Source organism: Hydra vulgaris, chromosome 15, assembly GCF_038396675.1.
Source record: "Hydra vulgaris chromosome 15, alternate assembly HydraT2T_AEP".
In the NCBI taxonomy this organism is placed as follows: Eukaryota; Metazoa; Cnidaria; class Hydrozoa; order Anthoathecata; family Hydridae; genus Hydra; species Hydra vulgaris.
Genome location: NC_088934.1, coordinates 25,458,040 through 25,473,396, shown reverse-complemented (window position 1 = coordinate 25,473,396; position 15,357 = coordinate 25,458,040).

Sequence of the window (15,357 nt, the reverse complement as noted above, 5' to 3'; positions counted from 1 at the left end):
TTAGAATCTTTTGTAATATTTTTGTAGATTCTGTGGGTTCATTAAAGAAAATGTTCATTTGAATTAAAAACAACCATGTATACCAATGTTTTTTAGCTCAAGGAGTATTTTATTTCCATAAACTTTTTTCTGAAAATGAGTAATTCTCTTAAAAAAAATTTAAAAACAGGTTTTTACTGATTTCTTTTGGAGTCTTTTGTAATAATTTTGTAGATTCTGTGGGTTTATTAGAAAAAATGGTCAAATAAGCTTGAGGTGAGTAAAGGAACCTAAGATTTTTACGACAAAACCCCTTTTTATGTACAAAAAATTACTTAAAATAAGAAAATAATGCAATTGCAACAAAAAAACAAGTTTTCACTGAGTTCTTTTGGAATCTTTTGTAATATTTTTGTAGATTCTGTGGGTTTATTAGAAAAAATGGTCAAATAAACTTGAGGTGAGCAAAGGAACCTAAGATTTTTACGACAAAACCTCTTTTTATGTACAAAAACTTACTTAAAATAAGAAAATAATGCAATTGCAACAAAAAAACAGGTTTTCACTGATTTCTTTTGGAATCTTTTGTAATATTTTTGTAGATTCTGTGGGTTTATTAAAAAAAATGTTCATTTGAATTAAAAACAACCATGTATACCAATGTTTTTTAGCTCAAGGAGTATTTTATGTCGATTTACTTTTTTGTGAAAATGAGTAATTCTCTTAAAAAAAATTTAAAAACAGGTTTTCACTGATTTCTTTTGGAATCTTTTGTAATATTTTTGTAGATTCTGTGGGTTTATTAAAGAAAATGTTCATTTGAATTAAAAACAACCATGTATACCAATGTTTTTTAGCTCAAGGAGTATTTTATTTCCATAAACTTTTTTCTGACAATGAGTAACTCTCTTAAAAAAAATTTAAAAACAGGTTTTCACTGATTTCTTTTGGAATCTTTTGTAATAATTTTGTAGATTCTGTGGGTTTATTAGAAAAAATGGTCAAATAAACTTGAGGTGAGCAAAGGAACCTAAGATTTTTACGACAAAACCCCTTTTTATGTACAAAAACTTACTTAAAATAAGAAAATAATGCAATTGCAACAAAAAAACAGGTTTTCACTGATTTCTTTTGGAATCTTTTGTAATATTTTTGTAGATTCTGTGGGTTTATTGCAGAAAATGTTCATTTGAAATAAAAACAACCATGTATACCAATGTTTTTTAGCTCAAGGAGTATTTTATGTCCATAAACTTTTTTGTGAAAATGAGTTATTCTCTTAAAAAAAATTTAAAAACAGGTTTTCACTGATTTCTTTTGGAATCTTTTGTAATATTTTTGTAGAATCTGTGGGTTTATTAGAAAAAATGGTCAAATAAACTTGAGGTGAGCAAAGGAACCTAAGATTTTTACGACAAAACCCCTTTTTATATTCAAAAACTTACTTAAAATAAGAAAATAATGCAATTGCAACAAAAAAACAAGTTTTCACTGATTTCTTTTGGAATCTTTTGTAATATTTTTGTAGATTCTGTGTTTTTATTAGAAAAAATAGTCAAATAAAATTGAGGTGAGCAAAGGAACCTAAGATTTTTACGACAAAACCCCTTTTTATATACAAAAACTTACTTAAAATAAGAAAATAATGCAATTGCAACAAAAAAACAAGTTTTCACTGATTTCTTTTGGAATCTTTTGTAATATTTTTGTAGATTCTGTGGGTTTATTAAAGAAAACGTTCATTTGAATTAAAAACAACCATGCATACCAATGTTTTTTAGCTCAAGGAGTATTTTATGTCGATTTACTTTTTTGTGAAAAAGAGTAATTCTCCTAAATAAATTCAAAAACAGGTTTTAACTGATTTCTTTTGAAATCTTTTGTAATACTTTTGTAGATTTTGTGGGTTCATTAAAAAAAATGGTCAAATAAACTTGATGTGAGCAAAGGAATCTAAGATTTTTACGACAAAACCCCTTTTTATGTACAAAAACTTTCTTAAAATAAAAAAAAATGCAAAATCAACAAAAAAACGGGTTTTCACTGGATTCTTTTAGAATCTTTTGTAATATTTTTGTAGATTCTGTGGGTTTATTAGAAAAAATGGTCAAATAAACTTAAAGTGAGCAAAGGAACCTAAGATTTTTACGACAAAACCCCTTTATATGTACAAAAAATTACTTAAAATAAGAAAATAATGCAATTGCAACAAAAAAACAGGTTTTCACTGATTTCTTTTTAAGTATTTTATATTATTATTGTAGATTCTGTAGGTTTATTAAAAAAAATAGTCAAATAAACTTGAGGTGAGCAAAGGAGCCTATGATTTTAACGACAAAACCCCTTTTTATGTACAAAAACATACTTAAAATAAGAAATTAAAAAAACAGCAACAAAAAAACAGGTTTTTACTGATTCCTTATAGAATCTTTTGAAATATTTTTGTAGATTCTGTGGGTTTATTAGAAAGAATGGTAAAATAAACTTGAGGTGAGCAAAGGAACCTAAGATTTTTACGAAAAAACCCCTTTTTATGAACAAAAACTTACTTAAAATAAGAAATTAATGCAATTGCAACAAAAAAACAGGTGTTCACTGATTTCTTTTGGAATCTTTTGTAATATTTTTGTAGATTCTTTGAATTTATTAAAAAAAATGGTCAAATAAACTTGAGATGAGCAAAGGAACCTAAGATTTTTACGACAAAACCCCTTTTTTTGAACAAATACTTTCTTAAAATAAAAAAATAATGCAAATGCAACAAAAAAACAGATTTTCACTGATTTCTTTCAGAATCGTTTGTAATATTTTTGTTGATTCTGTGGGTTTATTAAAAAAAATGATTAAATAAAATAGAGGTGAGCAAAGAAACCTAAGTTTTTTACGACAAAGCACCTCTTTCTGTACAAAAACCTACTTAAAATAAGAAAATAATGCAATTGCAACAAAAAAACAGGTTTTCACTGATTTCTTTTGAAATTTTTTGTAATATTTTTGAAGATTTTGTGGGTTCATTAGAAAAAATGGTCAAATAAACTTGAGGTGAGCAAAGGAACCTAAGATTTTTACAATAAAACCCCTTTTTATGTACAAAAACTTACTTAAAATAAAAAAAAAATGCAATTGCAACAAAAAAACGGGTTTTCACTGGATTTTTTTAGAATCTTTTGTAATAGTTTTGTAGATTCGGTATGTTTATTAGAAAAAATGGTCAAACAAACTTTAGGTAAGCAAAGGAACCTAAGATTTTTACGACAAAACCCCTTTTTAAGTACAAAAACTTACTTAAAATAAGAAAATAATGCAATTGCAACAAAAAAACAGGCTTTCACTGATTTATTATGGAATCTTTTGTAATATTTTTGTCGATTCTGTTGGTTTATTTAAATAAAGGTTTATTTGAATCAAAAACAACCATGTATACCAATGTTTTTTAGCTCAAGGAGTATTTTATGTCGAGATATTTTTTTGTGAAAAAGAGTAATTCTCCTAAATAAATTCAAAAACAGGTTTTCACTGATTTCTTTTAGAATCTTTTGTAATATTTTTGTAGATTCTGTGGGTTTATTAGAAAAAATTGTCAAACAAACTTTAGGTAAGCAAAGGAACCTAAGATTTTTACGACAAAATCCCTTTTTAAGTACAAAAATTTACTTAAAATAAGAAAATAATGCAATTGCAACAAAAAAACAGGTTTTCACTGATTTCTTTTGGAATCTTTTGTAAAATTTTTGTAGATTTTGTGGGTTCATTAAAAGAAATGGTCAAATAAACTTGAGGTGAGCAAAGGAATCTAAGATTTTTACGACAAAACCCCTTTTTATGTACAAAAACTAACTTAAAATAAAAAAAAATACAATTGCAACAAAAAAACAGGTTTTTACTGATTTCTTTTGAAATCTTTTGTAATAATTTTGTAGATATTGTAGGTTTATTAGAAAAAATGGTCAAATAAGCTTGAGGTGAGCAAAGGAACCAAAGATTTTTACGACAAAACCCCTTTTTATGTACAAAAACTTACTAAAAATAAAAAAATAATGCAATTGTAACAAAAAAACAGGTTTTCACTGATTTCTTTTGGAATCTTTTGTAATATTTTTGTAGATTCTGTGAGTGTATTAGAAAAAATGGTCAAATAAACTTGAGGTGAGCAAAGGAGCCTAAGATTTTTACGACAAAACGCCTTTTTATTTACAAAAACATACTTAAAATAAGAAATTAAAAAAACAGCAACAAAAAAACAGGTTTTTTCTGATTCCTTATAGAATCTTTTGAAATATTTTTGTAGGTTCTGTGGGTTTATTAGAAAGAATGGTAAAATAAACTTGAGGTGAGCAAAGGAACCTAAGATTTTTACGACAAAACCCCTTTTTATGTACAAAAACTTACTTAAAATAAGAAATTAATGCAATTGCAACAAAAAAATAGGTGTTCACTGATTTCTTTTGGAATCTTTTGTCATATTTTTGTAGATTTTTTGGGTTTATTAGAAAAAGTGGTCAAATAAACTTGAGGTGAGCAAAGGAACCTAAGATTTTTACGAAAAAACCCCTTTTTATGTACAAAAACTTACTTAAAATAAGAAATTAATGATATTGCAACAAAAAAACAGGTGTTCAGTGATTTCTTTTGGAATCTTATGTAATATTTTTGTAGATTTTTTGAATTTATTAGAAAAAATGGTCAAATAAACTTAAGGTGAGCAAAGGAACCTAAGATTTTTACGACAAAACCCCTTTTTAGGTACAAAAACTTACTTAAAATAAAAAAAAAATGCAATTGCAACAAAAAAACGGGTTTTCACTGGATTCTTTTGGAATCTTTTGTAATATTTTTGTAGATTTTGTGGGTTTATTAGAAAAAGTGGTCAAATAAACTTGAGGTGAGCAAAGGAACCTAAGATTTTTACGACAAAACCCCTTTTTATATACAAAAACTTATTAAAATAAAAGAAATAATGCAATTGCAACAAAAAAACAGGTTTTCACTGATTTCTTTTGGAATCTTTTGTAATATTTTTGTAGATTTTTTGAATTTATTAGAAAAAATGGTCAAAGAAACTTAAGGTGAGCAAAGGAACCTAAGATTTTTACGACAAAACCCCTTTTTATGTATAAAAACTAACTTAAAATAAAAAAAAATGCAATTGCAACAAATAAAACGGGTTTTCACTGGATTCTTTTAGAATCTTTTGTAATATTTTTGTAGATTCTGTGGGTTTATTAGAAAAAATGGTCAAATAAACTTGAAGTGAGCAAAGGAACCTAAGATTTTTACGACAAAACCCCTTTTTATGTACAAAAAATTACTTAAAATAAGAAAATAATGCAATTGCAACAAAAAAACAGGTTTTCACTGATTTCTTTTGAAATCTTTTGTAATAATTTTGTGGATATTGTAGGTTTATTAGAAAAAATGGTCAAATAAACTTGAGGTGAGCAAAGGAACCTAAGATTTTTACGACAAAACCCCTTTTTATGTACAAAAACTTACTAAAAATAAAAATTTCAATGCAATTGTAACAAAAAAACAAGTTTTCACTGATTTCTTTTGGAATCTTTTGTAATATTTTTGTAGATTCTGTGAGTGTATTAGAAAAAATGGTCAAATAAACTTGAGGTGAGCAAAGGAGCCTAAGATTTTTACGACAAAACGCCTTTTTATTTACAAAAACATACTTAAAATAAGAAATTAAAAAAACAGCAACAAAAAAACAGGTTTTTTCTGATTCCTTATAGAATCTTTTGAAATATTTTTGTAGAGTCTGTGGGTTTATTAGAAAGAATGGTAAAATAAACTTGAGGTGAGCCAAGGAACCTAATATTTTTACGACAAAACCCCTTTTTATGTACAAAAACTTACTTAAAATAAGAAATTAATGCAATTGCAACAAAAAAATAGGTGTTCACTGATTTCTTTTGGAATCTTTTGTCATATTTTTGTAGATTTTGTAGGTTTATTAGAAAAAGTGGTCAAATAAACTTGAGGTGAGCAAAGGAACCTAAGATTTTTACGAAAAAACCCCTTTTTATTTACAAAAACTTACTTAAAATAAGAAATTAATGCAATTGCAACAAAAAAACAGGTGTTCAGTGATTTCTTTTGGAATCTTATGTAATATTTTTGTAGATTTTTTGAATTTATTAGAAAAAATGGTCAAATAAACTTAAGGTGAGCAAAGGAACCTAAGATTTTTACGACAAAACCCCTTTTTATGTACAAAAACTTACTTAAAATAAAAAAAAAATGCAATTGCAACAAAAAAAAGGGGTTTTCACTGGATTCTTTTGGAATCTTTTGTAATATTTTTGTAGATTTTGTGGGTTTATTAGAAAAAGTGGTCAAATAAACTTGAGGTGAGCAAAGGAACCTAAGATTTTTACGACAAAACCCCTTTTTATATACAAAAACTTATTAAAATAAAAGAAATAATGCAATTGCAACAAAAAAACAGGTTTTCACTGATTTCTTTTGGAATCTTTTGTAATATTTTTGTAGATTTTTTAAATTTATTAGAAAAAATGGTCAAATAAACTTAAGGTGAGCAAAGGAACCTAAGATTTTTACGACAAAACCCCTTTTTATGTACAAAAACTTACTTAAAATAAAAAAAAAATGCAATTGCAACAAAAAAACGGGTTTTCACTGGATTCTTTTGGAATCTTTTGTAATATTTTTGTAGATTTTGTGGGTTTATTAGAAAAAGTGGTCAAATAAACTTGAGGTGAGCAAAGGAACCTAAGATTTTTACGACAAAACCCCTTTTTATTTACAAAAACATACTTAAAATAAGAAATTAAAAAAACAGCAACAAAAAAACAGGTTTTTTCTGATTCCTTATAGAATCTTTTGAAATATTTTTGTAGATTCTGTGGGTTTATTAGAAAGAATGGTAAAATAAACTTGAGGTGAGCAAAGGAACCTAAGATTTTTACGACAAAACCCCTTTTTATGTACAAAAACTTACTTAAAATAAGAAATTAATGCAATTGCAACAAAAAAACAGGTGTTCACTGATTTCTTTTGGAATCTTTTGTCATATTTTTGTAGATTTTGTGGGTTTATTAGAAAAAGTGGTCAAATAAACTTGAGGTGAGCAAAGGAACCTAAGATTTTTACGACAAAACCCCTTTTTATATACAAAAACTTATTAAAATAAAAGAAATAATGCAATTGCAACAAAAAAACAGGTTTTCACTGATTTCTTTCGGAATCTTTTGTAATATTTTTGTAGATTTTTTGAATTTATTAGAAAAAATGGTCAAATAAACTTAAGGTGAGCAAAGGAACCTAAGATTTTTACGACAAAACCCCTTTTTATGTACAAAAACTTACTTAAAATAAAAAAAAAATGCAATTGCAACAAAAAAACGGGTTTTCACTGGATTCTTTTGGAATCTTTTGTAATATTTTTGTAGATTTTGTGGGTTTATTAGAAAAAGTGGTCAAATAAACTTGAGGTGAGCAAAGGAACCTAAGATTTTTACGACAAAACCCCTTTTTATTTACAAAAACATACTTAAAATAAGAAATTAAAAAAACAGCAACAAAAAAACAGGTTTTTTCTGATTCCTTATAGAATCTTTTGAAATATATTTGTAGATTCTGTGGGTTTATTAGAAAGAATGGTAAAATAAACTTGAGGTGAGCAAAGGATCCTAAGATTTTTACGACAAAACCCCTTTTTATGTACAAAAACTTACTTAAAATAAGAAATTAATGCAATTGCAACAAAAAAACAGGTGTTCACTGATTTCTTTTGGAATCTTTTGTCATATTTTTGTAGATTTTGTGGGTTTATTAGAAAAAGTGGTCAAATAAACTTGAGGTGAGCAAAGGAACCTAAGATTTTTACGAAAAAACCCCTTTTTATTTACAAAAACTTACTTAAAATAAGAAATTAATGCAATTGCAACAAAAAAACAGGTGTTTAGTGATTTCTTTTGGAATCTTATGTAATATTTTTGTAGATTTTTTGAATTTATTAGAAAAAATGGTCAAATAAACTTAAGGTGAGCAAAGGAACCTAAGATTTTTACGACAAAACCCCTTTTTATGTACAAAAACTTACTTAAAATAAAAAAAAAATGCAATTGCAACAAAAAAAACGGGTTTTCACTGGATTCTTTTGGAATCTTTTGTAATATTTTTGTAGATTTTGTGGGTTTATTAGAAAAAGTGGTCAAATAAACTTGAGGTGAGCAAAGGAACCTAAGATTTTTACGACAAAACCCCTTTTTATATACAAAAACTTATTAAAATAAAAGAAATAATGCAATTGCAACAAAAAAACAGGTTTTCACTGATTTCTTTTGGAATCTTTTGTAATATTTTTGTAGATTTTTTGAATTTATTAGAAAAAATGGTCAAATAAACTTAAGGTGAGCAAAGGAACCTAAGATTTTTACGACAAAACCCCTTTTTATGTACAAAAACTTACTTGAAATAAATAAAAAAATGAAATTGCAACAAAAAAAACGGGTTTTCACTGGATTCTTTTGGAATCTTTTGTAATATTTTTGTAGATTTTGTGGGTTTATTAGAAAAAGTGGTCAAATAAACTTGAGGTGAGCAAAGGAACCTAAGATTTTTACGACAAAACCCCTTTTTATTTACAAAAACATACTTAAAATAAGAAATTAAAAAAACAGCAACAAAAAAACAGGTTTTTTCTGATTCCTTATAGAATCTTTTGAAATATTTTTGTAGATTCTGTGGGTTTATTAGAAAGAATGGTAAAATAAACTTGAGGTGAGCAAAGGAACCTAAGATTTTTACGACAAAACCCCTTTTTATGTACAAAAACTTACTTAAAATAAGAAATTAATGCAATTGCAACAAAAAAACAGGTGTTCACTGATTTCTTTTGGAATCTTTTGTCATATTTTTGTAGATTTTGTGGGTTTATTAGAAAAAGTGGTCAAATAAACTTGAGGTGAGCAAAGGAACCTAAGATTTTTACGACAAAACCCCTTTTTATATACAAAAACTTATTAAAATAAAAGAAATAATGCAATTGCAACAAAAAAACAGGTTTTCACTGATTTCTTTCGGAATCTTTTGTAATATTTTTGTAGATTTTTTGAATTTATTAGAAAAAATGGTCAAATAAACTTAAGGTGAGCAAAGGAACCTAAGATTTTTACGACAAAACCCCTTTTTATGTACAAAAACTTACTTAAAATAAAAAAAAAATGCAATTGCAACAAAAAAACGGGTTTTCACTGGATTCTTTTGGAATCTTTTGTAATATTTTTGTAGATTTTGTGGGTTTATTAGAAAAAGTGGTCAAATAAACTTGAGGTGAGCAAAGGAACCTAAGATTTTTACGACAAAACCCCTTTTTATTTACAAAAACATACTTAAAATAAGAAATTAAAAAAACAGCAACAAAAAAACAGGTTTTTTCTGATTCCTTATAGAATCTTTTGAAATATTTTTGTAGATTCTGTGGGTTTATTAGAAAGAATGGTAAAATAAACTTGAGGTGAGCAAAGGAACCTAAGATTTTTACGACAAAACCCCTTTTTATGTACAAAAACTTACTTAAAATAAGAAATTAATGCAATTGCAACAAAAAAACAGGTGTTCACTGATTTCTTTTGGAATCTTTTGTCATATTTTTGTAGATTTTGTGGGTTTATTAGAAAAAGTGGTCAAATAAACTTGAGGTGAGCAAAGGAACCTAAGATTTTTACGAAAAAACCCCTTTTTATGTACAAAAACTTACTTAAAATAAGAAATTAATGCAATTGCAACAAAAAAACAGGTGTTCAGTGATTTCTTTTGGAATCTTATGTAATACTTTTGTAGATTTTTTGAATTTATTAGAAAAAATGGTCAAATAAACTTAAGGTGAGCAAAGGAACCTAAGATTTTTACGACAAAACCCCTTTTTATGTACAAAAACTTACTTAAAATAAAAAAAAAATGCAATTGCAACAAAAAAACGGGTTTTCACTGGATTCTTTTGGAATCTTTTGTAATATTTTTGTAGATTTTGTGGGTTTATTAGAAAAAGTGGTCAAATAAACTTGAGGTGAGTAAAGGAACCTAAGATTTTTACGACAAAACCCCTTTTTATGTACAAAAACTTATTAAAAATAAAGAAATAATGCAATTGCAACAAAAAAACAGGTTTTCACTGATATCTTTTGGAATCTTTTGTAATATTTTTGTAGATTTTGTGGGTTTATTAGAAAAAATAGTCAAATAAACTTGAGGTGAGCAAAGGAACCTAAGATTTTTACGACAAAACCCCTTTTAATGTACAAAAATTACTTAAAATAAGAAAATAATGCAATTGCAACAAAAAGCAGGTTTTCACTAATTTCTTTTGGAATCTTTTGTAATATTTTTGTAGAATCTGTGGGTTTATTAGAAAAAATGGTCAAATAATCTTGAGGTGAGCAAAGGAACCTAAGATTTTTACGACAAAATCCTTTTTTATGTACAAAAATTACTTAAAATAAGAAAATAATGCAATTGCAACAAAAAAACAGGTTTTCACTGATTTCTTTTGGAATCTTTTGTAATATTTTTGTAGATTTTTTGAATTTATTAGAAAAAATGGTCAAATAAACTTAAGGTGAGCAAAGGAACCTAAGATTTTTACGACAAAACCCCTTTTTATGTACAAAAACTTACTTAAAATAAAAAAAAAATGCAATTGCAACAAAAAAACGGGTTTTCACTGGATTCTTTTGGAATCTTTTGTAATATTTTTGTAGATTTTGTGGGTTTATTAGAAAAAGTGGTCAAATAAACTTGAGGTGAGCAAAGGAACCTAAGATTTTTACGACAAAACCCCTTTTTATTTACAAAAACATACTTAAAATAAGAAATTAAAAAAACAGCAACAAAAAAACAGGTTTTTTCTGATTCCTTATAGAATCTTTTGAAATATTTTTGTAGATTCTGTGGGTTTATTAGAAAGAATGGTAAAATAAACTTGAGGTGAGCAAAGGAACCTAAGATTTTTACGACAAAACCCCTTTTTATGTACAAAAACTTACTTAAAATAAGAAATTAATGCAATTGCAACAAAAAAACAGGTGTTCACTGATTTCTTTTGGAATCTTTTGTCATATTTTTGTAGATTCTGTGGGTTTATTAGAAAGAATGGTAAAATAAACTTGAGGTGAGCAAAGGAACCTAAGATTTTTACGACAAAACCCCTTTTTATGTACAAAAACTTACTTAAAATAAGAAATTAATGCAATTGCAACAAAAAAACAGGTGTTCACTGATTTCTTTTGGAATCTTTTGTCATATTTTTGTAGATTTTGTGGGTTTATTAGAAAAAGTGGTCAAATAAACTTGAGGTGAGCAAAGGAACCTAAGATTTTTACGACAAAACCCCTTTTTATATACAAAAACTTATTAAAATAAAAGAAATAATGCAATTGCAACAAAAAAACAGGTTTTCACTGATTTCTTTCGAAATCTTTTGTAATATTTTTGTAGATTTTTTGAATTTATTAGAAAAAATGGTCAAATAAACTTAAGGTGAGCAAAGGAACCTAAGATTTTTACGACAAAACCCCTTTTTATGTACAAAAACTTACTTAAAATAAAAAAAAAAATGCAATTGCAACAAAAAAACGGGTTTTCACTGGATTCTTTTGGAATCTTTTGTAATATTTTTGTAGATTTTGTGGGTTTATTAGAAAAAGTGGTCAAATAAACTTGAGGTGAGCAAAGGAACCTAAGATTTTTACGACAAAACCCCTTTTTATTTACAAAAACATACTTAAAATAAGAAATTAAAAAAACAGCAACAAAAAAACAGGTTTTTTCTGATTCCTTATAGAATCTTTTGAAATATTTTTGTAGATTCTGTGGGTTTATTAGAAAGAATGGTAAAATAAACTTGAGGTGAGCAAAGGAACCTAAGATTTTTACGACAAAACCCCTTTTTATGTACAAAAACTTACTTAAAATAAGAAATTAATGCAATTGCAACAAAAAAACAGGTGTTCACTGATTTCTTTTGGAATCTTTTGTCATATTTTTGTAGATTTTGTGGGTTTATTAGAAAAAGTGGTCAAATAAACTTGAGGTGAGCAAAGGAACCTAAGATTTTTACGAAAAAACCCCTTTTTATGTACAAAAACTTACTTAAAATAAGAAATTAATGCAATTGCAACAAAAAAACAGGTGTTCAGTGATTTCTTTTGGAATCTTATGTAATACTTTTGTAGATTTTTTGAATTTATTAGAAAAAATGGTCAAATAAACTTAAGGTGAGCAAAGGAACCTAAGATTTTTACGACAAAACCCCTTTTTATGTACAAAAACTTACTTGAAATAAAAAAAAAATGCAATTGCAACAAAAAAACGGGTTTTCACTGGATTCTTTTGGAATCTTTTGTAATATTTTTGTAGATATTGTGGGTTTATTAGAAAAAGTGGTCAAATAAACTTGAGGTGAGCAAAGGAACCTAAGATTTTTACGACAAAACCCCTTTTTATGTACAAAAACTTATTAAAAATAAAGAAATAATGCAATTGCAACAAAAAAAACAGGTTTTCACTGATTTCTTTTGGAATCTTTTGTAATATTTTTGTAGATTTTGTGGGTTTATTAGAAAAAATAGTCAAATAAACTTGAGGTGAGCAAAGGAACCTAAGATTTTTACGACAAAACCCCTTTTAATGTACAAAAATTACTTAAAATAAGAAAATAATGCAATTGCAACAAAAAGCAGGTTTTCACTAATTTCTTTTGGAATCTTTTGTAATATTTTTGTAGAATCTGTGGGTTTATTAGAAAAAATGGTCAAATAATCTTGAGGTGAGCAAAGGAACCTAAGATTTTTACGACAAAATCCTTTTTTATGTACAAAAATTACTTAAAATAAGAAAATAATGCAATTGCAACAAAAAAACAGGTTTTCACTGATTTCTTTTGGAATCTTTTGTAATATTTTTGTAGATTTTTTGAATTTATTAGAAAAAATGGTCAAATAAACTTAAGGTGAGCAAAGGAACCTAAGATTTTTACGACAAAACCCCTTTTTATGTACAAAAACTTACTTAAAATAAAAAAAAAATGCAATTGCAACAAAAAAACGGGTTTTCACTGGATTCTTTTGGAATCTTTTGTAATATTTTTGTAGATTTTGTAGGTTTATTAGAAAAAGTGGTCAAATAAACTTGAGGTGAGCAAAGGAACCTAAGATTTTTACGACAAAACCCCTTTTTATTTACAAAAACATACTTAAAATAAGAAATTAAAAAAACAGCAACAAAAAAACAGGTTTTTTCTGATTCCTTATAGAATCTTTTGAAATATTTTTGTAGATTCTGTGGGTTTATTAGAAAGAATGGTAAAATAAACTTGAGGTGAGCAAAGGAACCTAAGATTTTTACGACAAAACCCCTTTTTATGTACAAAAACTTACTTAAAATAAGAAATTAATGCAATTGCAACAAAAAAACAGGTGTTCACTGATTTCTTTTGGAATCTTTTGTCATATTTTTGTAGATTTTGTGGGTTTATTAGAAAAAGTGGTCAAATAAACTTGAGGTGAGCAAAGGAACCTAAGATTTTTACGACAAAACCCCTTTTTATATACAAAAAGTTATTAAAATAAAAGAAATAATGCAATTGCAACAAAAAGACAGGTTTTCACTGATTTCTTTCGGAATCTTTTGTAATATTTTTGTAGATTTTTTGAATTTATTAGAAAAAATGGTCAAATAAACTTAAGGTGAGCAAAGGAACCTAAGATTTTTACGACAAAACCCCTTTTTATGTACAAAAACTTACTTAAAATAAAAAAAAAATGCAATTGCAACAAAAAAACGGGTTTTCACTGGATTCTTTTGGAATCTTTTGTAATATTTTTGTAGATTTTGTGGGTTTATTAGAAAAAGTGGTCAAATAAACTTGAGGTGAGCAAAGGAACCTAAGATTTTTACGACAAAACCCCTTTTTATTTACAAAAACATACTTAAAATAAGAAATTAAAAAAACAGCAACAAAAAAACAGGTTTTTTCTGATTCCTTATAGAATCTTTTGAAATATTTTTGTAGATTCTGTGGGTTTATTAGAAAGAATGGTAAAATAAACTTGAGGTGAGCAAAGGAACCTAAGATTTTTACGACAAAACCCCTTTTTATGTACAAAAACTTACTTAAAATAAGAAATTAATGCAATTGCAACAAAAAAACAGGTGTTCACTGATTTCTTTTGGAATCTTTTGTCATATTTTTGTAGATTTTGTGGGTTTATTAGAAAAAGTGGTCAAATAAACTTGAGGTGAGCAAAGGAACCTAAGATTTTTACGAAAAAACCCCTTTTTATGTACAAAAACTTACTTAAAATAAGAAATTAATGTAATTGCAACAAAAAAACAGGTGTTCAGTGATTTCTTTTGGAATCTTATGTAATACTTTTGTAGATTTTTTGAATTTATTAGAAAAAATGGTCAAATAAACTTAAGGTGAGCAAAGGAACCTAAGATTTTTACGACAAAACCCCTTTTTATGTACAAAAACTTACTTAAAATAAAAAAAAAATGCAATTGCAACAAAAAAACGGGTTTTCACTGGATTCTTTTGGAATCTTTTGTAATATTTTTGTAGATTTTGTGGGTTTATTAGAAAAAGTGGTCAAATAAACTTGAGGTGAGCAAAGGAACCTAAGATTTTTACGACAAAACCCCTTTTTATGTACAAAAACTTATTAAAAATAAAGAAATAATGCAATTGCAACAAAAAAACAAGTTTTCACTGATTTCTTTTGGAATCTTTTGTAATATTTTTGTAGATTTTGTGGGTTTATTAGAAAAAATAGTCAAATAAACTTGAGGTGAGCAAAGGAACCTAAGATTTTTACGACAAAACCCCTTTTAATGTACAAAAATTACTTAAAATAAGAAAATAATGCAATTGCAACAAAAAGCAGGTTTTCACTAATTTCTTTTGGAATCTTTTGTAATATTTTTGTAGAATCTGTGGGTTTATTAGAAAAAATGGTCAAATAATCTTGAGGTGAGCAAAGGAACCTAAGATTTTTACGACAAAATCCCTTTTTATGTACAAAAATTACTTAAAATAAGAAAATAATGCAATTGCAACAAAAAAACAGGTTTTCACTAATTTCTTTTGGAATCTTTTGTAATATTTTTGTAGAATCTGTGGGTTTATTAGAAAAAATGGTCAAATAAACTTGAGGTGAGCAAAGGAACCTAAGATTTTTACGACAAAATCCCTTTTTATGTACAAAAACTTACTTAAAATAAAAAAAAAATGCAATTGCAACAAAAAAACGGGTTTTCACAGGATTTTTTTGGAATCTTTTGTAAAATTTTTGTAGATTCTGTGGGTTTATTAGAAAAAATGGTCAAACAAACTTTAGGTAAGCAGAG